Source organism: Saccopteryx bilineata, chromosome 7, assembly GCF_036850765.1.
Source record: "Saccopteryx bilineata isolate mSacBil1 chromosome 7, mSacBil1_pri_phased_curated, whole genome shotgun sequence".
Classification (NCBI taxonomy): Eukaryota; Metazoa; Chordata; class Mammalia; order Chiroptera; family Emballonuridae; genus Saccopteryx; species Saccopteryx bilineata.
The window spans coordinates 39440543-39453209 of NC_089496.1; the positions used below are offsets into that span (position 1 = coordinate 39440543).

General features: G+C 40.7%; 1 protein-coding gene across 3 annotated transcripts in view; it reads right to left on the reverse strand.

Moving 5' to 3' along the window:
* The window catches only part of MACC1 (MET transcriptional regulator MACC1), a 234791-nt gene that overhangs the window by 140924 nt on the left and 81200 nt on the right, over positions 1–12667 (reverse strand). The gene's annotated exons all lie outside the window — the stretch shown is intronic.

Below are 12667 nucleotides of genomic sequence, written 5' to 3' on the forward strand. Positions count from 1 at the left end.
TGGTTTGAACTACTTCACTCTTCCCTGTTCTCATGAATCGGATTAGTCTTTCATTTAACAAACATAAAGGAGCACCTATTAAACTATGAGGCACTATGTCAGTCATAGGGGACAGAAATCAAAGCATAGTTCTTGTCCTGGAAGAGCTCTCTACTCACTGAAAGGGGAGGTGGGCAAGTACAGAACAAAACAGGCTAAGGCAAGGCCAGGGCTGGGCTCTTACCACAGTAAAGAAAAGATAAGAAATCTACTGAATACTATCTATACTCTAGTGGGTGTTCTTTCTTTCTTTTTTTCAAATATATCAGTTATTTAATGAATAAGTTAATAGCTAAGTGACTTGCTAAAAGGGAAAATCATTTTAATTTAGTTCCACTATTAAGACGTGATTGTGGAGATTCCAAGATGGCAGCAGAGTAGGTAGATGCACAGAATGCCACCTCCTGGGACCAAACTGGATTACAAATTAATTTAAGAATAATCATCATGAAAAACCAACTTTGGACTAAAAGAACAGAACATGAAAGTCAAGGAGCACAGAAGAAACCACACCAAGCCTGGTAGGAAGTGCAGGGATGAGGTGGGGGTTCCCCCACTCCAAGGAGCAAGGGGAAGTTGAGGGTCCAGAGGGTTTCTCATTGTGGGGAGAGACACCCTGAGAGGTGGGGGTCCTGAGTCCCAGGACTGGAGCCCCAGCCTAGAAACCCAGAGACTGGAGGGGACAGCCTGACAGCATTGAGTGGGGAGAAGAGCGGGATTTCTGTCTGTGGGAAATGGCTGGTGAAGAAGTTGCAGCCTTAAAGGGCCAGTGCAGAAAATATCTCTCACAGCCACTTGCCTGGGGTTCTAGAATGATGAGGGCTGAGAGGACTGGTCTTGCATGAGGAGAGTGGGGAGGTCGAGGCACGGGAACACAAATGGTGATGGGGAGAAGAATACCTGAGCTGAGTCATTCTCCAGTGTCGAGGCGGCTATAGCCAGGGGGAGGGGGTCACTCCCTCCATCCAGCACAAGCCTAGTGTGGAGCCAGTTGACCAATCTCCAAAAAGCTCTCCAGCTCCAATCAGCATGAAAGGCCATTTGGAAAGGAGGAAGTAAAGGGGAGGGGCAGTGAGACCTGAGTTACATACACTTCCCCCTTCTGATATGGAGAACACGCCCTGCCCCCCTGAACGTAACTGGGAAGACCACGCCTTCCGGTTCTCAGAGGTCACATCCACCACATTCCTAGACAGAATTTCAACTGGGCCAAAGATATGCCCACTATCCTTCCCCCTAAACACAGAAGCTCCCTGCTGGGCTCAGCAAATGAACAGCAGGGAAATTAAGACTTTTAAGCAGCTCTACTAGTTAAGGAGAATTAAAATCTGAGTAACCAGCAGAGGCTGAGGGATAAAGATCTGGAGGAAAAGCCACATTCCATATACCAACCTCAGACCCATAACCCCAATAAGCTTGCAAACTGCACACAGAAAAAATAGGAGGGCAGAGAAATGTAATCCATATGAATCAACAAGAGAAATCCCCAGAAAAAGAACTGAATGAGATGGAAGTAACCAAATTACCAGATGCAGAATTTAAAATAATGATTGTTAGGATGCTTAAGAATCTTAGAGTTACAATGGAGGGACATAACGAGCACCTAAATAAAGAAATAGCAAGTGTCAAAAAGGACATTGAAATCATAAAAAAGAATCAATCAGAAATAGCAATTACAATATCAGAAATGAAGACTACACTAGAAGGAATCAACAGCAAGCTGGATGAAGCAGAGAATCGAATCAGCAAATTAGAGGACAAGATAAATAAAACAGAAACAGAGCAGCAAAAATAAGAGGCTCAAAACATCTGAGAAACTATAAGAGAAGTCTGTGACAATATAAAGAGAAATAACATTCGCATCATAGGGGTTCCTGAAAGAGAAGAGAAAGAACAAAGGATAGAGAACCTGTTTGAAAAAATCATACCTGAAAACTTTCCTAAATTGTTGAAGGAAAAAGTCACACAAGTTCAAGAATCACAAAGAGTCCCCATAAAGAGAAACCTAATGAGGCCAACATCAAGATACATAATAATTAAAATACCAAAGTTAAGAGATAAAGAAAAAATACTAAAAGCAGCAAGAGAAGTCAATTACCTATAGAGGAAACCCCATAAGGATGACATCCAACTTTTCAACAGAAACACGTGAGGCCAGAGGGAATGGCCAGAAATATTCAAAGTAATGCAAAACAAGTGCCTACATATAAGACTTCTTCATGCAGCAAGATTATCATTTAAAATTGATGGAGAAATAAAAAGCTTCCCTGACAAAAAAAAAAAAAAAACCCTCAAGGAATTCATTACAACCAAACCAGTAGTGCAGGAAATGTTAAGGGGCTTGCTAAAAAAAGAGCAAAGGAAAAAAGAAATTGAGAAAAAGAGGATTATAGATTTAAAGAATAAAATGGCAATAAACAACTATATATCAATAATAACCTTAAATGTAAATGGATTAAATGCTCCAATCAAAAGACATAAGGTAGCTGCATGGAAAAGAAAATAGGACCCGTACATATACTGTCTACAAGAGACCCACCTCAGAACAAAAGATACACGTAGACTGAGAGTAAAGGGATAGAAAAAAATATTTCACACAAATGGAAAGGAAAAAATGCTAGGGTAGCAATATTAATATCTGCCAAAATAAACTTTAAAACAAAGGCTATAGTAAGAGATAAACAGGGTCACTACATAATAATAAAAGGAGCATTACAATAGGAAGATATAACTATTATAAATATATATGTGCCTAATATAGGAGCATCTAAATATCTAAAACAGATTTTGATGGACAAAAAGGGCAAGATCAATAGCAATACTATAATAGTAGGGGATTTTAATACCCTACTAACATCAATCGATAGAACCTCCAGACAGAAAATTAACAAAGAAACAGCAGCCTTAAATGACACACTAGATAAACTGGATTTAACAGATATCTTCAGAACCTTTCACCCCAAAGCAGCAGAATGTACATTCTATTCAAGTGCTCAAGGTACATTCTCTAGGATAGACCACATGTTAGGACACAAAACAAGTCTTAATACATTTAAGAAGACTGAAATCATATCAAGCACCTTCTCTGATCACAATGGCATGCAACTAGAAAACACCTACAATAGAAAACCTGAAAAACATTCATACACTTGGAGACTAAATAGCATGATATTAAATAATGAATTGGTTAACAATGAGATCAAGAAAGAAATCAAAAACTTCCTTGAAACATATAAAAATGAACATACAATAACTCAAAACTTATAGGACACAGCAAAAGCAGTCCTTAGAGGGAAGTTCATAGCATTACAGGTATACCTTAAGAAGCAAGAAAAAGCTCAAATTAACAACTTAACCCAGCACCTAAAAGAACTAGAAAAAGAACAACAAGTAAAATCCAGAGAAAGTAGAAGGAAGGAAATGATAAAGATCAGAGTGGAAATAAATGACATAGAGGAAAAAAAATACAGAAGATCAATGAAACCAAGAGCTGGTTCTTTAAAAAGGTAAACAATATTGATAAACCTTTAACCAGACTCACCAAGAAAAAAAGAGAGAGGGCTCAAATAAACAAAATTAGAAATGAGAGTGTAGAAAGAAGTAACAACTGACACAGCAGAAATTCAAAGGATTGTAAGAAAATACTATGAAGAACTGTATGCCCTAAAATGGGACAACCTAGATGAAATGAATAAATTCCTTGAAAAATATAATCATTCAAAAATCAATCTGGAAGAATCAGAAAACATATACAGATCGATTACACCCAACAAACAAAAGTCTGGGCCTGATGGCTTCACAGGTGAATTCTACCAAATATTCAAAGAAGAACTAACTCTTATCCTTCTCAAGCTATTTCAAAAAATTCAAGAGGAGGGAAAACTTCCGAACTCCTTTTATGAGGCAAACATAATCCTCATTCCAAAACCAGGCAAAGACACTATAAAGAAAGAAAACTATAGGCCAATATCCCTGATAATCTTAGATGCTAAAATTCTCAACAAAATATTAACAAATCGGATCCAGCAATACATGAAAAAAATCAAACATTATGATCAAGTGAGATTTATTCTGGGGAGGCAAGGCTGGTACAATATCTGCACATCAATCAACGTGATTCATCACATAAACAAAAGGAAGGAGAAAAACCACATGATATTTGCAATAGATGCAGAAAAAGCATTTGATAAAATCCAGCACCCATTCATGATCAAAACTCTCAGCAAAGTGAGAATACAGGGAACATACCTCAACATGATAAAGGCCATCTATGACAAACCCACAGCCAACATCGTACTCAATGGGCAAAAATTAAAAGCAATCACCTTAAGAACAGAAACAAGGCAGGGGTGCCCCCTTTCACCACTCTTATTCAACATAGTTCTGAAAGCCCTAGCTACAGCAGTCAGACAAGAAGAAGAAATAAAAGGCATCCAAATTGGAAAAGAAAATATAAACCTTTCATTATTTGCAGATGATATGATACTGTACATAGAAAATCCTAAAGTTTCAGTCAAAAACTACTGGAACTGATAAATGAATTCAGCAAGGTGGCAGGATATAAAATCAATATTCAGAAATCGGTGGCATTTATATACACCAACAATGAACTGACAGAAAGAGAAATTAAGGAAACAATCCCCTTCATTATTGCAACAACAAAAAAATAAAGTACCTAGGAATAAATTTAACCAAAGAGGTTAAAGACCTGTACTTGGAAAATTATAAAACATTGATAAAAGAAATCAAGGAAGACACAAACAAGTGGAAGCATATACCGTGTTCATAGATAGGAAGAATAAACATCATTAAAATGTCTAGACTACCCAAAGCAACATATAAATTCAATGCAATTCCTATTAAAATACCAATGTCATACTTCAAAGATATAGAAAAAAATATTCCAAAAATTTATATGGAACAAAAAAAGAACACGAATAGTCTCAGCAATCTTGAAAAGGAAGAATAAAGTAGGAGGTATCACATTTCCTGATATCAAGTTATACTACAAGGCCATTGTACTCAAAACAGCTTGGTACTGGCATAAGAACAGGCATACAGATCAATGGAACAGAACAGAAAACCCAGAAATAAACCCACACCTTTATGGACAACTGATATTTGACAAAGGAGGGAAGAGCATACAATGGAGGTAAGACAGTCTCTTTAACAAATGGTGCTGGGAAAATTGGACAAATATCTATACATGCAAGAAAATGAAACTAGACCACCAACTTATACCATTCACAAAAATAAACTCAAAATGGATAAAAGACTTGAATGTAAGTCATGAAACCATGATCATATTGGAAGAAAACATAGGCAGTAAGCTCTATGACATCTCGCAGCAATATATTTGCTGATTTATCTCCATGGGCATGTGAAATAAAAGACAGGATGAACAAATGGGACTATATCAAACTAAATTTTGCACAGCAAAAGACAACATAAACAAAATAAAAAGACAACCCACACAATGGGAGAACATATTCGTCAACATGTCCAATAAGAGGTTAAGAACCAAAATCTATAAAGAACTTGTAAAACTCAACACCAGGACAGTAAACAATCCAATCAAAAATTGGGCAAAAGAACTGAATAGACACTTCTCCAAAGAGAACATATAGATGGCCAATGGGCATATGAAAAAATGCTCAACATCACTAATCATTAGAGAAATGCAAATTAAAACCACAATGAGATACCACTTCACACCTGTCAGAATGGCTCTCATTAACAAAACAACACAGAATAAGTGCTGGTGAGGATGTGGAGAAAAGGGAACCCTCCTGCACTGCTAGTGGGAATGCAGACTGGTGCAGCCACTGTGGGAAACTTTGAAGATTCCTCAAAAAATTAAAAATCAAACTGCCTTTTGACCCAGCTATCCCACTTCTAGGAATATATCCTAAGAATAACAAATCACTGATTCAAAAGAAGAAATGCATCCCCATGTTTACTGCAGCATTGTTCACAATAGCCAAGATCTAGAACAGCCCAAGTGTCCATCAGTAGATGAGTGGATTAAAAAGCTGTGGTACATATACACAATGGAATACTACACAGCTGTGAAAAAGAAGGATATCTTACCCTTTGCAACAACATGGATGGACCTGGAGTCTATTATGCTAAGTGAAATAAGCCAGACAGAGAAAGAAAAATATCATATGACCTCACTCATATAAGGAATCCAAAGAACAATGTGAACTGAGGAATGAAAGAGAGGCAGAGAAGGAGTCAAAGGGTCCAGAGGGAAAGCGGGCAGAGGGAAAGGGGATGAGAGGAGGGGATCAAAGAAAGGAAAGACGACCAGGCAGTGGCGCAGTGGATAGAGCGTCGGACTGGGATCCAGAAGACCCAGGTTCGAGACCCTGAGGTTGCCAGCTTGAGCGAGGGCTCATCTGGTTTGAGCAAAAAGCTCACCAGCTTGAGCCCAACATCGCTGGCTCAAGCAAGGGGTTACTCGGTCTGCTGATGGCCTGCAGTCAAGGCACATTAAAAAAAAAAAAAAAGGATTAAATTGCCTGACCTGTGGTGGCGCAGTGGATAAAGTGTCAACCTGGAAACGCTGAGGTTGCCGGTTCAAAACCCTGGGCTTGCCTGGTCAAGGCACATATGGGAGTTGATGCTTTCTGCTCCTCCCCCTTCTCTCTCTCTCTCTCTCTCTCCCCTCTCTATAATGAATAAATAAAATCTAAAAAAAAAAAAAAAAGGAAAGACATTAGTGAAAGTATATACACATAACACAGAGATAGAGGGCAGGATAGTAAATCATAGGGGGACGGGAGAAAGGCGGTGGGGGAGGGGGCAGAGGGGGGATCAAAGAACATGGGGAAGGGAGGGAGACATATTCGGGGGTACACTTGTACGTATGTAAACACAACAAATTAAAATCAATAACAAGGTGATTATAACAGAGGAAATAAAATGTAAGGTGGGATGACAGGTATTTTCTGAAAAGAGAATTAAATTCATGGAAAAGCCGTAAAGAATTCGGTAGCTATCTGTATATTGCTGGTCAAAAAAGACATACTTTTCCAATATTGCTCACTTCATTTTTGTCTGCAAAATGTTGGCAGGAGGACGCAAAGAAATTTGATGAAAAAGTATTCATTCCAGGCTACTTCACTGAGGGGTTACAAAGCCTCAAAAAGGGGGGAGGAAGATTACTAAAAAGATTTCCAACAACTCCATCTGAATTATTACTCTAATCAGAGCAAAGAATGAACTGTCTAATCTATGGGTGAATAAAATATGATTTTACATTGCTAAATATTCCAGGATTACAAATAGCTGAGTTAACCCACTTCCTTGAATAATTATTTATTATTCAATCAATTTCTAGGTTTCCAGATAATCAGAGAACTTACAAAAATAAATATTCTAAAATTTGATATTGTACTATGGTTATGCAAGATGTCACCATTGGAAGAAGCTGGCTGAAGGGTACATGGGACCTTCCTTACCATTTTTTGCAACTTCCTGTAAATCTATAACAATTTCAAAATAAAAAGTTTAAGAAATGGTGATAGATAAAAGGGACAGACAGTCAGACAGAGATTCTAAGGCTTCACCTTCAATGATTCGCATTCAATCAATTTGGAATAGCCCTGGCCGGTTGGCTCAGCGGTAGAGCGTCGGCCTAGTGTGCAGAGGACCCGGGTTCGATTCCCGGCCAGGGCACACAGGAGAAGCACCCATTTGCTTCTCCACCCCTCTGCCGCGCTTTCCTCTCTGTCTCTCTCTTCCCCTCCCGCAGCCAAGGCTCCATTGGAGCAAAGATGGCCCGGGCACTGGGGATGGCTCTGTGGCCTCTGCCCCAGGCGCTAGAGTGGTTCTGGTCACAACATGGTGACGCCCAGGATGGGCAGAGCGTCGCCCCCTGCTGGGCAGAGCATTACCCCTGGTGGGCATGCCGGGTGGATCCCGGTTGGGCGCATGCGGGAGTCTGTCTGACTGTCTCTCCCTGTTTCCAGCTTCAGAAAAATGAAAAAAAAAAATTTGGAATAGGATCCAATAACCCATATTTTTTCATCAGTACTCTGGACAATACCAAGGCGGTGGTGTATTTGGCAACCACAGGATTCCATAAAACAATAGTTTTACAGAACTTACACAAGTTTTCAAATAATTTCCTTTTGATAAAGTATGCTCAAATATTGTGACATTCCTTGGGGTGGGGGGGGTGTGGAGAGCTAGGGGAACACTAATTATCTGTCCATCTCATACCCCATACCGACTTCCCCACCCAGGCATGAATAAGTACAATTGTCCCATCTCCCAATGTTCTACTCGCCTCCACGATCTATCTCTGTCCTGGATGTAGTCAGTTTTCATAGAGAACCCATCAACACCTAGGCCTCACGCCTCTTGGATCTCCGCCATCCCAGCAGCCTCCCTCAGTATTCCACTGGTCTATGCAAATCTCTGTTGGCCAGGAATGGACGTGAACATCCCACATGTTGCTTTCAGCAACCCAGTGTGAAGCTCAATTTCACAGCACTTTGAGTCTAAGGACTTTAGCCTCCAAGGATAAAGGTGTCTGTAGTAAGCCAAGCAAGAGTTTCAAGGTCCCTAATAAAGGTTTAAATGTCTAAGTTCACACCTAGTGCTAGTCCATGCTAGAACCAATGAGAAATGGCTTCTAGGACTTGAAGTTACCATATTAAAATGCAAATACCTCTTGGAGGATGATACTATCCATTGTTATTACCTGGGTCACCTGTTTAGTATGGAAGCAAAATAATTAGAAATTCAAGTTTTTGGATCCCAGCTCTCTCAGGATTCTGATTCCCTAACACCAAAATATATAGGATCCAGGAATCTACATTTTGACACTTTGTATACTAACCATATTCAAAGAAATTTAAAATCAGATAAATTAGCTGCTAACCTAGAACAGATACTACATTTATAAGTAGCTCCTGACACTTTGACAGATATACAGAAGCAAAGTGGGAAAGTGGTCCCTAAATATTAGGTTTTTGAAGAGATACTTAATTGGAGAGTCTATCGGGGATAAAGTGACATTGGAAGAAAGCAGCTCAAAACCGTTAAGGAGAAAAAGGGAATTGAGGAACCCTGAATCCATGTAACAAAGTTCCTCTGGACTCATTTTGCTTCTGGGGTGTGGGGGGGTTAGCATGGAGATGGAGCTTGGGGAAACATTCTCTCCTAACTGCAGGATTGTCTTTGCTTTCTAACATAGAAAGATAAACCAGGAGAGGAGGGAGGAAATCATAGGATTACCAAGGGGTGAAAAGAATAAATCTAGCTAATATGTGAAGCAGGGGTCCCCAAACTACGGTCCGCGGGCTGCATGCGGCCCCCTGAGGCCATTTATCTGCCCCCGCCGCACTTCCAGAAGGGGCACTTCTTTCATTGGTGGTCATTGAGAGGAGCATATTGACCATCTCATTAGCCAAAAGCAAGCCCATAGTTTTCATTGAAATACTGGTCAGTTTGCTGATTTAAATTTACTTGTTCTTTATTTTAAATATTGTATTTGTTCCCATTTTGTTTTTTTTACTTTAAAATAAGATATGTGCAGTGTGCATAAGGATTTGTTCATAGTTTTTTTTTTTTATAGTCTGGCCCTCCAATGGTCTGAGGGACAGTGAACTGGCCCCCTGTGTAAAAAGTTTGAGGATCCCTGATGTGAAGGAACCAAGATAGTAACAGAACTCAAACAAGATTTCAATACAAAAGACCAAGAGTAGAAAGCTTCCCTTTCATGCCCTTACTCACTTTCTCTAGGAGGCTGGAAGAACTAGGCGTGGTTTCCCTGCCCGTTGTTATTGTTAACAGTAATTCCCCGAGGTGGTCTCATACACCAAGGGGTTATTGTTCAGAAGTAGAAAATGATTTAGTAACTTCATTGTAAGACTTACCCAAAGTCTGTTTAATCCCTGGACTCTTTGTACTCGCACAAAACTGGGTTTGCCTACCAGATAAAATGTTTGTGCTTACTTCTCAGCTGTATTAATTACATTCCAGTCAGAAGACAGACACTGCACCATAAATTAAACAGGAAAAATTTAGTTTTTTAAGAAATAGCAAAAGAGGATTGGAGTAGTAATAGCGAGTTGGCTAAGGGTGAGGGGATTCGAAGGGACAGCCAAGGGCCACTGGGGGAAAGTACTCAGGAAGCAACACACTTAGAGTCGGGATTCCCCAGAGCTGGGACTCAGATCTCACTGGAGAGGGTATAGCTGAAGCCCACTGGATGCTGGAAAAGATCACCGAGTTGCTCGAGGCCAGAGAGGGTCCCCAGTTGTCAGGCCGTCTACAAACTGCCTACACTGTGATACCGATGAAATTTCCTGGGAAGTACCGGGTTAGGTTGGTTGGTACTGACTTGCTAGAAAGCCAGTTTGGGCCTCATCTGGACCCATGGAAAACCACCTGGAGGTGACAGGGGTGTGAGAAGGGATTCCTGTTGATTCACTGGAACACAAGCTGGTGAATCCACAGAATTGAGCTGCCTTAGGAGACTGAACTTGCAGCTAGAAACCACCCAGGAGGTGGGGGTGGTGGTGTTGGAGAAGCTGGGGGGGTGTCACTTGCTGTTTGAGGCCAGGACACTGCTGGGAAAAGCCATCCAGTCTGCAGGAGCTTATCTAAAGGGACACACCTGAACCAGGAAGTAGAAACCCCCCTCCACGTCCCTCTGACACCCTGTATGACTCACGGTGGTCAGCAAGGCCCGCCTTCCTTCTCACGGAACAGGAAAAAGGGGTGAATTGGGGGCTGAGAGGTAATAAATTGAGAACTAGTTCATCTGCCTATGAACTAAATAAAAGTTTTTCTTTTCTGAAGATATTTTTTAAAAATATATATTCTACTGTATATAGTAATATATAGAATAACATCTTGAGAATGATGTAAAAAAATGTCATCTGAATCAGCAAAGGACAACCTTCCTACTTTCTTCTGTTTATTTGTCAGAGTCTCTGTTTTTAAACCGGATATTTCTACTATTACAAAACAAATAGTTCCCATTAGTATCTGACATTGCTACCAAAGTCTAATTAATTAAAAATAAAGTGGAAATAATTTTAAAAATCTTTATTCTTTTAATTTTTAAATTTATTATTATTATTATTTTTTACAGAGAGAGAGAGAGAGGGACAGATAGGGACAGACAGACAGCAACGGAGAGAGATAAGAAGCATCAATCATTAGTTTTTCGTTGTGACACCTAAGTTGTTCATTGATTGCTTACTCATGTGTGCCTTGACCATGGGGCTACAGCAGACTGAGTAAACCCTTGCTCAAGCCAGCGACCTTGGGTCCAAGCTGGTGAGCTTTTTTTGCTCAAACCAGATGAGCCCGCGCTCAAGCTGGCGACCTTGGGGTCTCGAACTTGGGTCCTCCGCATCCCACTCTGACACTCTATCCACTGCGCCACCGCCTGGTCAGGCAGATATTCTTTTTATTAATTGATTTTATTTTCTTTAGAGAGAGGAGGGAGAGAGAGAGAGAAGGAGGGAGGAACGGGAAGCATCAACTCATAGTAGTTGCTTCTCCTATGTGCCCTGCTCGGGCAAACCTGGGGTTTCAAACCTGCGACCTCAACATTCCAGGTCAATGCTTTACTCACTGCGCCACCACAGGTCAAGCTAGATACTCTTTTTAATTCTAATTCTGAAACTGAAGGGCTAGGCAGGCACATCCTCCCAGTGGATAGCAGTTGTGAGCAGACATTTAATGAACAAGAACAGGTCTGTTTGTCCTGAACTCATTCTTTCTCTGCATTCATTTTATGACAATTTTCCATCTTTAGGGTCATTTTCTAGGAGGCACTTTTTAAAAATACAGATGTTCTAGAAAGAATAATATGCTAAGCAATTACTAGTTATTAATGCACTAGCAGGGGCAAATAAGGAAATGATACAGATTGATAACACAAGGGAAGGTGTTTGTTTTTTAATGTAGAGCAGAGGTCAGCAAAGTTTTTCTGTAAAGGGCTAATAGCAAATATTTTAGGCTTTGTGGGCCTAAATTGGAAGCACTCAATCCCGCCCTTATAGCATGAAAGCAGCCATCAGGAATATGTTTCCATGAAACCTCACTTAGAAAACCAGGCAGCAGGCAGGATTTGGCCCGAGGGACACAGCTTGCCAGTGCCTGATGCAGAGGGCCTGGACCAGAATAGAGTGATGAGGCCACTGCACAAGGGAAAGGTAAGCATCATAACAGGCCCTACACATCTACAGGTAAGAAGGCTACAGAAATAGTAAGTCTTGGCTCACTAATCAGGTTTGAGATTTTGTCCAGGGAAAATGTAGCAGAGAAAAAATGGAGTATGAAATTAGCCCAACCCAGGAGCTACATCACGTGTCTCTGGCCAGTTGGCTCAGCAGTAGAGCGTCAACCCAGCGTGTGGAAGTCCTGGGTTCAATTCCTGGCCAAGGCACACAGGAGAAGCGCCCATCTGCTTCTCTACCCTTCCCCCTCTCCTTTCTCTCTGTCTCTTCCCCTCCCACAGCTAAGGCTCTATTGAAGCAAAGTTGGGCCAGGTGCTGAGGATGGCTCCATGGCCTCCATCTCAGGTGCTAGAATGGCTATGATTACAGCAGAGCAATGCCCGAGCATTGCCCCCTGATGGGCATGCCGGGTGGATCCC